This window comes from Anabrus simplex, chromosome 8, assembly GCF_040414725.1.
Source record: "Anabrus simplex isolate iqAnaSimp1 chromosome 8, ASM4041472v1, whole genome shotgun sequence".
Classification (NCBI taxonomy): Eukaryota; Metazoa; Arthropoda; class Insecta; order Orthoptera; family Tettigoniidae; genus Anabrus; species Anabrus simplex.
The window spans coordinates 223036702-223049279 of record NC_090272.1 but is presented as its reverse complement, the minus strand read 5'-3'; the positions used below and the strand labels follow the sequence as shown (position 1 = coordinate 223049279).

The 12578-nt window shown below is 53.8% G+C and overlaps 1 non-coding gene across 1 annotated transcript; it reads left to right on the top strand.

The window, feature by feature from the left end:
- Positions 1-12003: 12003 nt before the first annotated feature.
- Positions 12004-12075, top strand: TRNAL-CAA (transfer RNA leucine (anticodon CAA)). The gene has a single exon. It is a non-coding gene; the product is annotated as a tRNA-Leu (tRNA).
- The last annotated feature ends 503 nt before the right edge of the window (positions 12076-12578 follow it).

Below are 12578 nucleotides of genomic sequence, written 5' to 3'. Positions count from 1 at the left end.
AAGTTATTTCAACACAAAATGTCTCACACCACAGCCAGAGCCTCGAGCAATTCGCGCTCTCACAGCAGCAGAGTGGCGCAGTGGAAGCGTGCTGGGGCGAAAAGCCAGAAGTCCGTCGGTCGAAACCATGCTCCGCTAAAGTTATTTCAACACAATATGTCTCACACTACAGCCAGAGCCTCGAGCAGGACGCCCTCTCACCGCAGCAGAGTGGCACAGTGGTAGCGTGCTGGGCCCATAACCCAGAGGTCCGTGGATCGAAACCACGCTCTGCTAAAGTTGTTTGAACACAAAATGTCTCACACTACAGCCAGAGCCTCGAGCAAGACGCCATCTCACCGCAGCAGAGTGGCCCAGTGGGAGCGTGCTGGGCCCATAACCCAGAGGTCCATGGATCGAAACCACGCTCTGCTAAAGTTATTTTAACACAATAATGTCTCACACTATAGCCAGAGCCTGGTGCAATACGCCCTTCCCCTCGCAGCAGATTAGCGCAGTGGAAACATCCCGGGTCGATAATCCAGATGTCCGGGGGACGAGACCCCGTTTTATTTAAACACAATAATGTCTCACACTACAGTCATAGCCTGGAGCAAGATGCGACGTTCTCGCAGCAAAGTGGCGAAGTGGGGGCGTGCTGGGCCAATAACCCACCTAACGTTTTCTTAACACAATAATGACTCATAATACAGCCAGAGCCTGGAGGAAGTCGCGCTCTCACAGCAACAGGGTGGCGCATTGGAAGCGTGCTGGGCCCATAACCCAGAGGTCCGTGGATCGAAACCACGCTCTGCTAAAGTTATTTTAACACAATAATGTCTCACACTACAGCCAGAGCCTGGTGCAATACGCCCTGCCCGCGCAGCAGAGTAGCGCAGTGGAAGCATGCCGGGCCAATAATCCAGATGTCCGGGCTACGAGACCCCGTTTTACTAACGGTTTTTAAAACACAATAATGTCTCACACTACAGTCAGAGCCTGGAGCAAGACGCGACGTTCTCGCAGCAGAGTGGCGCAGTGGAAGCGTGCTGGGCCCATAACCCAGAGGTCCGTGGATCGAAACCACGCTCTGCTAAAGTTATTTCAACACAAAATGTCTCACACCACAGCCAGAGCCTCGAGCAAGTCGCGCTCTCACAGCAGCAGAGTGGCGCAGTGGAAGCGTGCTGGGCCCATAACCCAGAGGTCCGTGGATCGAAACCACGCTCTGCTAAAGTTATTTTAACACAATAATGTCTCACGCTACAGCCAGAGCCTGGGGAAAGACGCGCTCCCCTCGCAGCAGAGTGCCGCAGTGGTCGCTTGTGTGCCCATAACTCAGAGGTCCGTGGATCGAAACCGCGGTCTGCTAACGTTTTCTTAACACAATAATGACTCATAATACAGCCAGAGCCTGGAGGAAGTCGCGTTCTCACAGCAGCAGGGTCGCGCAGTGGAAGCGTGCTGGGCCCATAACCCAGAGGTCCGTGGATCGAATCCACGCTCTGCTAAAGTTATTTCAACACAAATTGTCTCACACTACAGCCCGAGCCTCGAACAAGGCGCGCTCTCACCGCAGCAGAGTGGGGCAGTGGAAACGTGCTGGGCCCATAACCCAGAGGTCCGTGGATCGAAACCACGCTCTGCTAAAGTTATTTCAACACAAAATGTCTCGCACTACAGCCAGAGCCTCGAGCAAGACGACCTGCACTCGCAGCCGAGTAGCGCAGTGGAAGCATGCCTGACAAATAATCCAGATGTCCGGGGGACGAGACCCCGTTTTACTAACGTTTTTAAACACAATAATGTCTCACACTACAGTCAAAGCCTGGATCAACATGCGGTGTTCTCGCAGCAGAGTGGCGCAGTTGAAGCGTGCTGGGCCCATAACCCAGAGGTCCGTGGATCGAATCCACGCTCTGCTCAAGTTATTTCAACACAATGTCTCAAACTACAGCCTGAGCCTGGTGCATTACGCCCTGCCCTCGCAGCAGAGTAGCGCAGTGGAAGCCTGCCGGGCCGATAATCCAGATGTCCGGGCTACGAGACACCGTTCTACTAACGGTTCTAAAACACAATAATGTCCCACACTACAGTCAGAGCCTGGAGCAAGATGCGACGTTCTCGCAGCAGAGTGGCGCAGTGGAAGCGTGCTGGGCCCACAACCCAGAGGTCCGTGGAATGAAACCACGCTCTGCTAAAGTTACATAAGACAATAAAGTCTCAAAATACAGCCAGAGCCTGGTATAAGACGCCCAATCACTGCAGCAGAGTGGCGCAGTGGAAGCGTGCTGGGGCGAAAAGCCAGAAGTCCGTGGGTCGAAACCATGCTCCGCTAAAGTTATTTCAACACAAAATGTCTCACACTACAGCCAGAGCCTCGAGCAGGACGCCCTCTCACCGCAGCAGAGTGGCACAGTGGTAGCGTGCTGGGCCCATAACCCACAGGTCCGTGGATCGAAACCACGCTCTGCTAAAGTTATTTTAACACAATAATGTCTCCACTACAGCCAGAGCCTGGTGCAATACGCCCTGCCCTCGCAGCAGAGTAGCGCAGTTTAAGCATGCCGGGCCGATAATCCAGATGTCCGGGCTACGAGACACCGTTTTACTAACGGTTCTAAAACACAATAATGTCTCACACTGCAGTCAGAGCCTGGAGCAAGATGCGACGTTCTCGCAGCAGAGTGGCGCAGTGGAAGCGTGCTGGGCCCACAACCCAGAGGTCCGTGGAATGAAACCACGCTCTGCTAAAGTTACATAAGACAATAAAATCTCAAAATACAGCCAGAGCCTGGTATAAGACGCCCAATCACTGCAGCAGAGTGGCGCAGTTGAAGCGTGCTGGGGCGAAAAGCCAGAAGTCCGTCGGTCGAAACCATGCTCCGGTAAAGTTCTTTCATCACAAAATGTCTCACACTACAGCCAGAGCCTCGAGCAGGACGCCCACTCACCGCAGCAGAGTGGCACAGTGGTAGCGTGCTGGGCCCATAACCCAGAGGTTCGTGGGTCGAAACCACGCTCTGCTAAAGTTGTTTCAACACAAAATGTTTCACACTACAGCCAGACACTCGAGCAAGCAGCGCCGCTCTCGCAGCAGAGTGGCGCAGTTGAAGCCTGCTGGGCCCATAACCCAGAGGTCCGTGGGTTGAATCCACGCTCTGCTAAAGTTATTTCAACACAAAATGTCTCACACTACAGCCAGTGCCTCGAGCAAGACGCGCTCTCACAGCAGCAGATTGGCGCAGTGGGAGCGTGCTGGGCCCATAACCCAGAGGTCCGTGGATCGAAACCACGCTCTGCTAAAGTTATTTCAACACAAAATGACTCGCACTACAGCCAGAGCCTCGAGCAAGACGCCCTGCACTCGCAGCCGAGTAGCGCAGTGGAAGCATGCCTGACAAGTAATCCAGATGTCCGGGGGACGAGACCCCGTTTTAGTAACGTTTTTAAACACAATAATGTCTCACACTCCAGTCAGAGCCTGGAGCAAGATGCGATGCTCTCGCAGCAGAGTGGCGCAGCGGAAGCGTGTGGGCACATAACCCAGAGGTCCGTGGATCGAAACCACGCTCTGCTAAGTTTTGTTTCAACACAATAATATCTCACACTACAGCCAGAGCCTGGGGAAAGACGCGCTCCCCTCGCAGCGGAGTGCCGCAGTGGTCGCTTGTGGGCCCATAACTCAGAGGTCCGTGGATCGAAACCGCGGTCTGCTAACGTTTTCTTAACACAATAATGACTCATAATACAGCCAGAGCCTGGAGGAAGTCGCGCTCTCACAGCAACAGGGTGGCGCATTGGAAGCGTGCTGGGCCCATAACCCAGAGGTCCGTGGATCGATACCACGCTCTGCTAAAGGTATTTTAATACAAAAATGTCTCACTCTACAGCCAGAGCCTGGAGCAAGCAGCGCACGCTCGCAGCAGAGTGGCGCAGTTGAAGGGTGCTGGGCCCATAACCCAGAGGTCCGTCTATCGAATCCACACTCTGCTAAAGTTATTTCAACACAATGTCTCAAACTACAGCCAGAGCCTGGTGCAATACGCCTTGCCCTCGCAGCAGAGTAGCGCAGTGGAAGCATGCCGGGCCGTTAATCCAGATGTCCGGGCTACGAGACACCGTTTTACTAACGGTTCTAAAACACAATAATGTCTCACACTGCAGTCAGAGCCTGGAGCAAGATGCGACGTTCTCGCAGCAGAGTGGCGCAGTGGAGGCGTGCTGGGCCCACAACCCAGAGGTCCGTGGAATGAAACCACGCTCTGCTAAAGTTACATAAGACAATAAATTCTCAAAATACAGCCAGAGCCTGGTATAAGACGCCCAATCACTGCAGCAGAGTGGCGCAGTGGAAGCGTGCTGGGGCGAAAAGCCAGAAGTCCGTCGGTCGAAACCATGCTCCGGTAAAGTTATTTCAACACAAAATGTCTCACACTACAGCCAGAGCCTCGAGCAGGACGCCCTCTCACCGCAGCAGAGTGGCACAGTGGTAGCGTGCTGGGCCCATAACCCAGAGGTTCGTGGGTCGAAACCACGCTCTGCTAAAGTTGTTTCAACACAAAATGTTTCACACTACAGCCAGAGACTCGAGCAAGCAGCGCCGCTCTCGCAGCAGAGTGGCGCAGTTGAAGCCTGCTGGGCCCATAACCCAGAGGTCCGTGGGTCGAATCCACGCTCTGCTAAAGTTATTTCAACACAAAATGTCTCACACTACAGCCAGTGCCTCGAGCAAGACGCGCTCTCACAGCAGCAGATTGGCGCAGTGGGAGCGTGCTGGGCCCATAACCCAGAGGTCCGTGGATCGAAACCACGCTCTGCTAAAGTTATTTCAACACAAAATGACTCGCACTACAGCCAGAGCCTCGAGCAAGACGCCCTGCACTCGCAGCCGAGTAGCGCAGTGGAAGCATGCCTGACAAGTAATCCAGATGTCCGGGGGACGAGACCCCGTTTTAGTAACGTTTTTAAACACAATAATGTCTCACACTACAGTTAGAGCCTGGATCAACATGCGGTGTTCTCGCCGCAGAGTGGCGCAGTGGAAGCGTGCTGGGCCCATAACCCAGAGGTCCGTGGATCGAAACCACGCTCTGCTAAGTTTATTTTAACACAATAATATCTCACACTACAGCCAGAGCCTGGAGGAAGACTCGCTCCCCTAGCAGCAGAGTGCCGCAGTGTTCTCTTGTGGGCCCATAAATCAGAGGTCCGTGGATCGAAACCGCGGTCTGCTAACGTTTTCTTAACACAATAATGACTCATAATACAGCCAGAGCCTGGAGCAAGCAGCGCACGCTCGCAGCAGAGTGGCGCAGTTGAAGCGTGCTGGGCCCATAACCCAGAGGTCCGTGGATCGAATCCACGGTCTGCTAAAGTCATTTCAACACAAAATGTCTCACACCACAGCCAGAGCCTCGAGCAAGTCGCGCCCTCACAGCAGCAGAGTGGCGCAGTGGAAGCGTGCTGGGCCCATAACCCAGAGGTCCGTGGATCGAAACCACGCTCTGCTAAAGTTATTTTAACACAATAATGTCTCACACCACAGCCAGAGCCTGCTGCAATACGCCCTTCCCCTCGCAGCAGATTAGCGCAGTGGAAACATCCCGGGCCGATAAGCCAGATGTCCGGGGGACGAGACCCCGTTTTACTAACGTTTTTAAACACAATAATGTCTCACACTCCAGTCAGAGCCTGGAGCAAGATGCGATGCTCTCGCAGCAGAGTGGCGCAGCGGAAGCGTGTGGGCACATAACCCAGAGGTCCGTGGATCGAAACCACGCTCTGCTAAGTTTTGTTTCAACACAATAATATCTCACACTACAGCCAGAGCCTGGGGAAAGACGCGCTCCCCTCGCAGCGGAGTGCCGCAGTGGTCGCTTGTGGGCCCATAACTCAGAGGTCCGTGGATCGATACCACGCTCTGCTAAAGGTATTTTAATACAAAAAATGTCTCACTCTACAGCCAGAGCCTGGAGCAAGCAGCGCACGCTCGCAGCAGAGTGGCGCAGTTGAAGGGTGCTGGGCCCATAACCCAGAGGTCCGTCTATCGAATCCACACTCTGCTAAAGTTATTTCAACACAATGTCTCAAACTACAGCCAGAGCCTGGTGCAATACGCCTTGCCCTCGCAGCAGAGTAGCGCAGTGGAAGCATGCCGGGCCGTTAATCCAGATGTCCGGGCTACGAGACACCGTTTTACTAACGGTTCTAAAACACAATAATGTCTCACACTGCAGTCAGAGCCTGGAGCAAGATGCGACGTTCTCGCAGCAGAGTGGCGCAGTGGAAGCGTGCTGGGCCCACAACCCAGAGGTCCGTGCAATGAAACCACGCTCTGCTGAAGTTACATAACACAATGAAGTCTCAAAATACAGCCAGAGCCTGGTATAAGACGCCAAATCACCGCAGCAGAGTGGCGCAGTGGAAGCGTGCTGGGGCGAAAAGCCAGAAGTCCGTCGGTCGAAACCATGCTCCGCTAAAGTTATTTCAACACAAAATGTCTCACACTACAGCCAGAGCCTCGAGCAGGACGCCCTCTCACCGCAGCAGTGTGGCACAGTGGTAGCGTGCTGGGCCCATAACCCAGAGGTCCGTGGATCGAAACCACGCTCTGCCAAAGTTGTTTCAACACAAAATGTCTGACACTACAGCCAGAGCCTCGAGCAAGACGCCATCTCACCGCAGCAGAGTGGCGCAGTGGGAGCGTGCTGGGCCCATAACCCAGAGGTCCATGGATCGAAACCACGCTCTGCTAAAGTTATTCTAACACAATAATGTCTCACACTACAGCCAGAGCCTGGTGCAATACGCCCTGCCCTCGCAGCAGAGTAGCGCAGTGGAAGCATGCCGGGCCAATAATCCAGATGTCCGGGCTACGAGACCCTGTTTTACTAACGGTTTTAAAAACAAAATAATGTCTCACACTACAGTCATAGCCTGGAGCAAGATGCGACGTTCTCGCAGCAAATTGGCGCAGTGGGGGCGTGCTGGGCCAATAACCCAGCTAACGTTTTCTTAACACAATAATGACTCATAATACAGCCAGAGCCTGGAGGAAGTCGCGCTCTCACAGCAACAGGGTGCCGCATTGGAAGCGTGCTGGGCCCATAACCCAGAGGTCCGTGGATCGAAACTACGCTCTGCTAAAGTTATTTTAACACAATAATGTCTCACACTACAGCCAGAGCCTGGTGCAATACGCCCTGCCCGCGTAGCAGAGTAGCGCAGTGGAAGCATGCCGGGCCAATAATCCAGATGTCCGGGCTACGAGACCCCGTTTTACTAACGGTTTTTAAAACACAATAATGTCTCACACTACAGTCAGAGCCTGGAGCAAGACGCGACGTTCTCGCAGCAGAGTGGCGCAGTGGAAGCGTGCTGGGCCCATAACCCAGAGGTCCGTGGATCGAAACCACGCTCTGCTATAGTTATTTCAACACAAAATGTCTCACACCACAGCCAGAGCCTCGAGCAAGTCGCGCTCTCACAGCAGCAGAGTGGCGCAGTGGAAGCGTGCTGGGCCCATAACCCAGAGGTCCGTGGATCGAAACCACGCTCTGCTAAAGTTATTTTAACACAATATTGTCTCACACTGCAGCCAGAGCCTGGGGAAAGACGCGCTCCCCTCGCAGCAGAGTGCCGCAGTGGTCGCTTGTGGGCCCATAACTCAGAGGTCCGTGGATCGAAACCGCGGTCTGCTAACGTTTTCTTAACACAATAATGACTCATAATACAGCCAGAGCCTGGAGGAAGTCGCGCTCTCACAGCAACAGGGTGGCGCATTGGAAGCGTGCTGGGCCCATAACCCAGAGGTCCGTGGATCGATACCACGCTCTGCTAAAGGTATTTTAATACAAAAATGTCTCACTCTACAGCCAGAGCCTGGAGCAAGCAGCGCACGCTCGCAGCAGAGTGGCGCAGTTGAAGGGTGCTGGGCCCATAACCCAGAGGTCCGTCTATCGAATCCACACTCTGCTAAAGTTATTTCAACACAATGTCTCAAACTACAGCCAGAGCCTGGTGCAATACGCCTTGCCCTCGCAGCAGAGTAGCGCAGTGGAAGCATGCCGGGCCGTTAATCCAGATGTCCGGGCTACGAGACACCGTTTTACTAACGGTTCTAAAACACAATAATGTCTCACACTGCAGTCAGAGCCTGGAGCAAGATGCGACGTTCTCGCAGCAGAGTGGCGCAGTGGAAGCGTGCTGGGCCCACAACCCAGAGGTCCGTGCAATGAAACCACGCTCTGCTGAAGTTACATAACACAATAAAGTCTCAAAATACAGCCAGAGCCTGGTATAAGACGCCAAATCACCGCAGCAGAGTGGCGCAGTGGAAGCGTGCTGGGGCGAAAAGCCAGAAGTCCGTCGGTCGAAACCATGCTCCGCTAAAGTTATTTCAACACAAAATGTCTCACACTACAGCCAGAGCCTCGAGCAGGACGCCCTCTCACCGCAGCAGTGTGGCACAGTGGTAGCGTGCTGGGCCCATAACCCAGAGGTCCGTGGATCGAAACCACGCTCTGCCAAAGTTGTTTCAACACAAAATGTCTGACACTACAGCCAGAGCCTCGAGCAAGACGCCATCTCACCGCAGCAGAGTGGCGCAGTGGGAGCGTGCTGGGCCCATAACCCAGAGGTCCATGGATCGAAACCACGCTCTGCTAAAGTTATTTTAACACAATAATGTCTCACACTACAGCCAGAGCCTGGTGCAATACGCCCTGCCCTCGCAGCAGAGTAGCGCAGTGGAAGCATGCCGGGCCAATAATCCAGATGTCCGGGCTACGAGACCCCGTTTTACGAACGGTTTTTAAAACACAATAATGTCTCACACTACAGTCATAGCCTGGAGCAAGATGCGACGTTCTCGCAGCAAATTGGCGCAGTGGGGGCGTGCTGGGCCAATAACCCAGCTAACGTTTTCTTAACACAATAATGACTCATAATACAGCCAGAGCCTGGAGGAAGTCGCGCTCTCACAGCAACAGGGTGCCGCATTGGAAGCGTGCTGTGCCCATAACCCAGAGGTCCGTGGATCGAAACTACGCTCTGCTAAAGTTATTTTAACACAATAATGTCTCACACTACAGCCAGAGCCTGGTGCAATACGCCCTGCCCGCGTAGCAGAGTAGCGCAGTGGAAGCATGCCGGGCCAATAATCCAGATGCTCGGGCTACGAGACCCCGTTTTACTAACGGTTTTTAAAACACAATAATGTCTCACACTACAGTCAGAGCCTGGAGCAAGACGCGACGTTCTCGCAGCAGAGTGGCGCAGTGGAAGCGTGCTGGGCCCATAACCCAGAGGTCCGTGGATCGAAACCACGCTCTGCTATAGTTATTTCAACACAAAATGTCTCACACCACAGCCAGAGCCTCGAGCAAGTCGCGCTCTCACAGCAGCAGAGTGGCGCAGTGGAAGCGTGCTGGGCCCATAACCCAGAGGTCCGTGGATCGAAACCACGCTCTGCTAAAGTTATTTTAACACAATATTGTCTCACACTACAGCCAGAGCCTGGGGAAAGACGCGCTCCCCTCGCAGCAGAGTGCCGCAGTGGTCGCTTGTGGGCCCATAACTCAGAGGTCCGTGGATCGAAACCGCGGTCTGCTAACGTTTTCTTAACACAATAATGACTCATAATACAGCCAGAGCCTCGAGCAGGACGCCCTCTCACCGCAGCGGAGTGGCACAGTGGTAGCGTGCTGGGCCCATAACCCAGAGGTCCGTGGATCGAAACCACGCTCTGCTAAAGTTGTTTCAACACAAAATGTTTCACACTACAGCCAGAGACTCGAGCAAGACGCCCTCTCACCGCAGCAGAGTGGCGCAGTGGGAGCGTGCTGGGCCCATAACCCAGAGGTCCGTGGATCGAAACCACGCTCTGCTAAAGTTATTTTAACGCAATAATGTCTCACACTACAGCCAGAGCCTGGTGCAATACGCCCTGCCCTCGCAGCAGAGTAGCACAGTGGAAGCATGCCGGGCTAATAATCCAGATGTCCGGGCTGCGAGACCCCGTTTTACTAACGGTTTTAAAACACAATAATGTCTCACACTACAGTCAGAGCCTGGAGCAAGACGCGACGTTCTCGCAGCAGAGTGGCGCAGTGGAAGCGTGCTGGGCCCATAACCCAGAGATCCGTGGATCGAAACCACGCTCTGCTAAAGTTATTTCAACACAAAATGTCTCACATCACAGCCAGAGCCTCGAGCAAGTCGCGCTCTCACAGCAGCAGAGTGGCGCAGTGGAAGCGTGCTGGGCCCATAACCCAGAGGTCCGTGCATCGAAACCACGCCCTGCTAAAGTTATTTTAACACAATAATGTCTCACACTACAGCCAGAGCCTGGTGCAATACGCCCTTCCCCTCGCAGCAGATTAGCGCAGTGGAAACATCCCGGGCCGATAATCCAGATGTCCGGGGGACGAGACCCCGTTTTATTTAACCACAATAATGTCTCACACTACAGTCATAGCCTGGAGCAAGGTGCGACGTTCTCGCAGCAACGTGGCGCAGTGGGAGCGTCCTGGGCCCATAACCCAGAGGTCCGTGGATCGAAACCACGCTCTGCTAACGTTATTTCAACACAAAATGTCTCGCACTACAGCCAGAGCCTCGAACAAGACGCCCTGCACTCGCAGCAGTGTAGCGCTGTGGAAGCATGCCCGTCCAATAATCCAGATGTCCGGGGGACGAGACCCCGTTTTACTAACGTTTTTAAACACAATAATGTCTCACACTACAGTCAAAGCCTGGAGCATGATGCGATGTTCTCGCAGCAGAATGCCGCAGTGGTCGCTTATGGGCCCACAACCCAGAGGTCCGTGGAATGAAACCACGCTCTGCTAAAGTTACATAACACAATAACGTCTCAAACTACAGCCAGAGCCTGGTATAAGACGCCCAATCACCGCAGCAGAGTGGCGCAGTGGAAGCGTGCTGGGGCGAAAAGCCAGAAGTCCGTCGGTCGAAACCATGCTCCGCTAAAGTTATTTCAACACAAAATGTCTCACACTACAGCCAGAGACTCGAGCAAGCAGCGCCGCTCTCGCAGCAGAGTGGCGCAGTTGAAGCCTGCTGGGCCCATAACCCAGAGGTCCGTGGGTCGAATCCACGCTCTGCTAAAGTTATTTCAACACAAAATGTCTCACACTACAGCCAGTGCCTCGAGCAAGACGCGCTCTCACAGCAGCAGATTGGCGCAGTGGGAGCGTGCTGGGCCCATAACCCAGAGGTCCGTGGATCGAAACCACGCTCTGCTAAAGTTATTTCAACACAAAATGACTCGCACTACAGCCAGAGCCTCGAGCAAGACGCCCTGCACTCGCAGCCGAGTAGCGCAGTGGAAGCATGCCTGACAAGTAATCCAGATGTCCGGGGGACGAGACCCCGTTTTAGTAACGTTTTTAAACACAATAATGTCTCACACTACAGTTAGAGCCTGGATCAACATGCGGTGTTCTCGCAGCAGAGTGGCGCAGTGGAAGCGTGCTGGGCCCATAACCCAGAGGTCCGTGGATCGAAACCACGCTCTGCTAAGTTTATTTTAACACAATAATATCTCACACTACAGCCAGAGCCTGGAGGAAGACTCGCTCCCCTAGCAGCAGAGTGCCGCAGTGTTCTCTTGTGGGCCCATAAATCAGAGGTCCGTGGATCGAAACCGCGGTCTGCTAACGTTTTCTTAACACAATAATGACTCATAATACAGCCAGAGCCTGGAGGAAGTCGCGCTCTCACAGCAACAGGGTGGCGCATTGGAAGCGTGCTGGGCCCATAACCCAGAGGTCCGTGGATCGAAACCACGCTCTGCCAAAGGTATTTTAATACAAAAATGTCTCACTCTACAGCCAGAGCCTGGAGCAAGCTGCGCACGCTCGCAGCAGAGTGGCGCAGTTGAAGCGTGCTGGGCCCATAACCCAGAGGTCCGTGGATCGAATCCACGCTCTGCTAAAGTCATTTCAACACAAAATGTCTCACACCACAGCCAGAGCCTCGAGCAAGTCGCGCCCTCACAGCAGCAGAGTGGCGCAGTGGAAGCGTGCTGGGCCCAAAACCCAGAGGTCCGTGGATCGAAACCACGCTCTGCTAAAGTTATTTTAACACAATAATGTCTCACACCACAGCCAGAGCCTGGTGCAATACGCCCTTCCCCTCGCAGCAGATTAGCGCAGTGGAAACATCCCGGGCCGATAAGCCAGATGTCCGGGGGACGAGACCCCGTTTTACTAACGTTTTTAAACACAATAATGTCTCACACTCCAGTCAGAGCCTGGAGCAAGATGCGATGCTCTCGCAGCAGAGTGGCGCAGCGGAAGCGTGTGGGCACATAACCCAGAGGTCCGTGGATCGAAACCACGCTCTGCTAAGTTTTGTTTCAACACAATAATATCTCACACTACAGCCAGAGCCTGGGGAAAGACGCGCTCCCCTCGCAGCGGAGTGCCGCAGTGGTCGCTTGTGGGCCCATAACTCAGAGGTCCGTGGATCGAAACCGCGGTCTGCTAACGTTTTCTTAACACAATAATGACTCATAATACAGCCAGAGCCTGGAGGAAGTCGCGCTCTCACAGCAACAGGGTTGCGCATTGGAA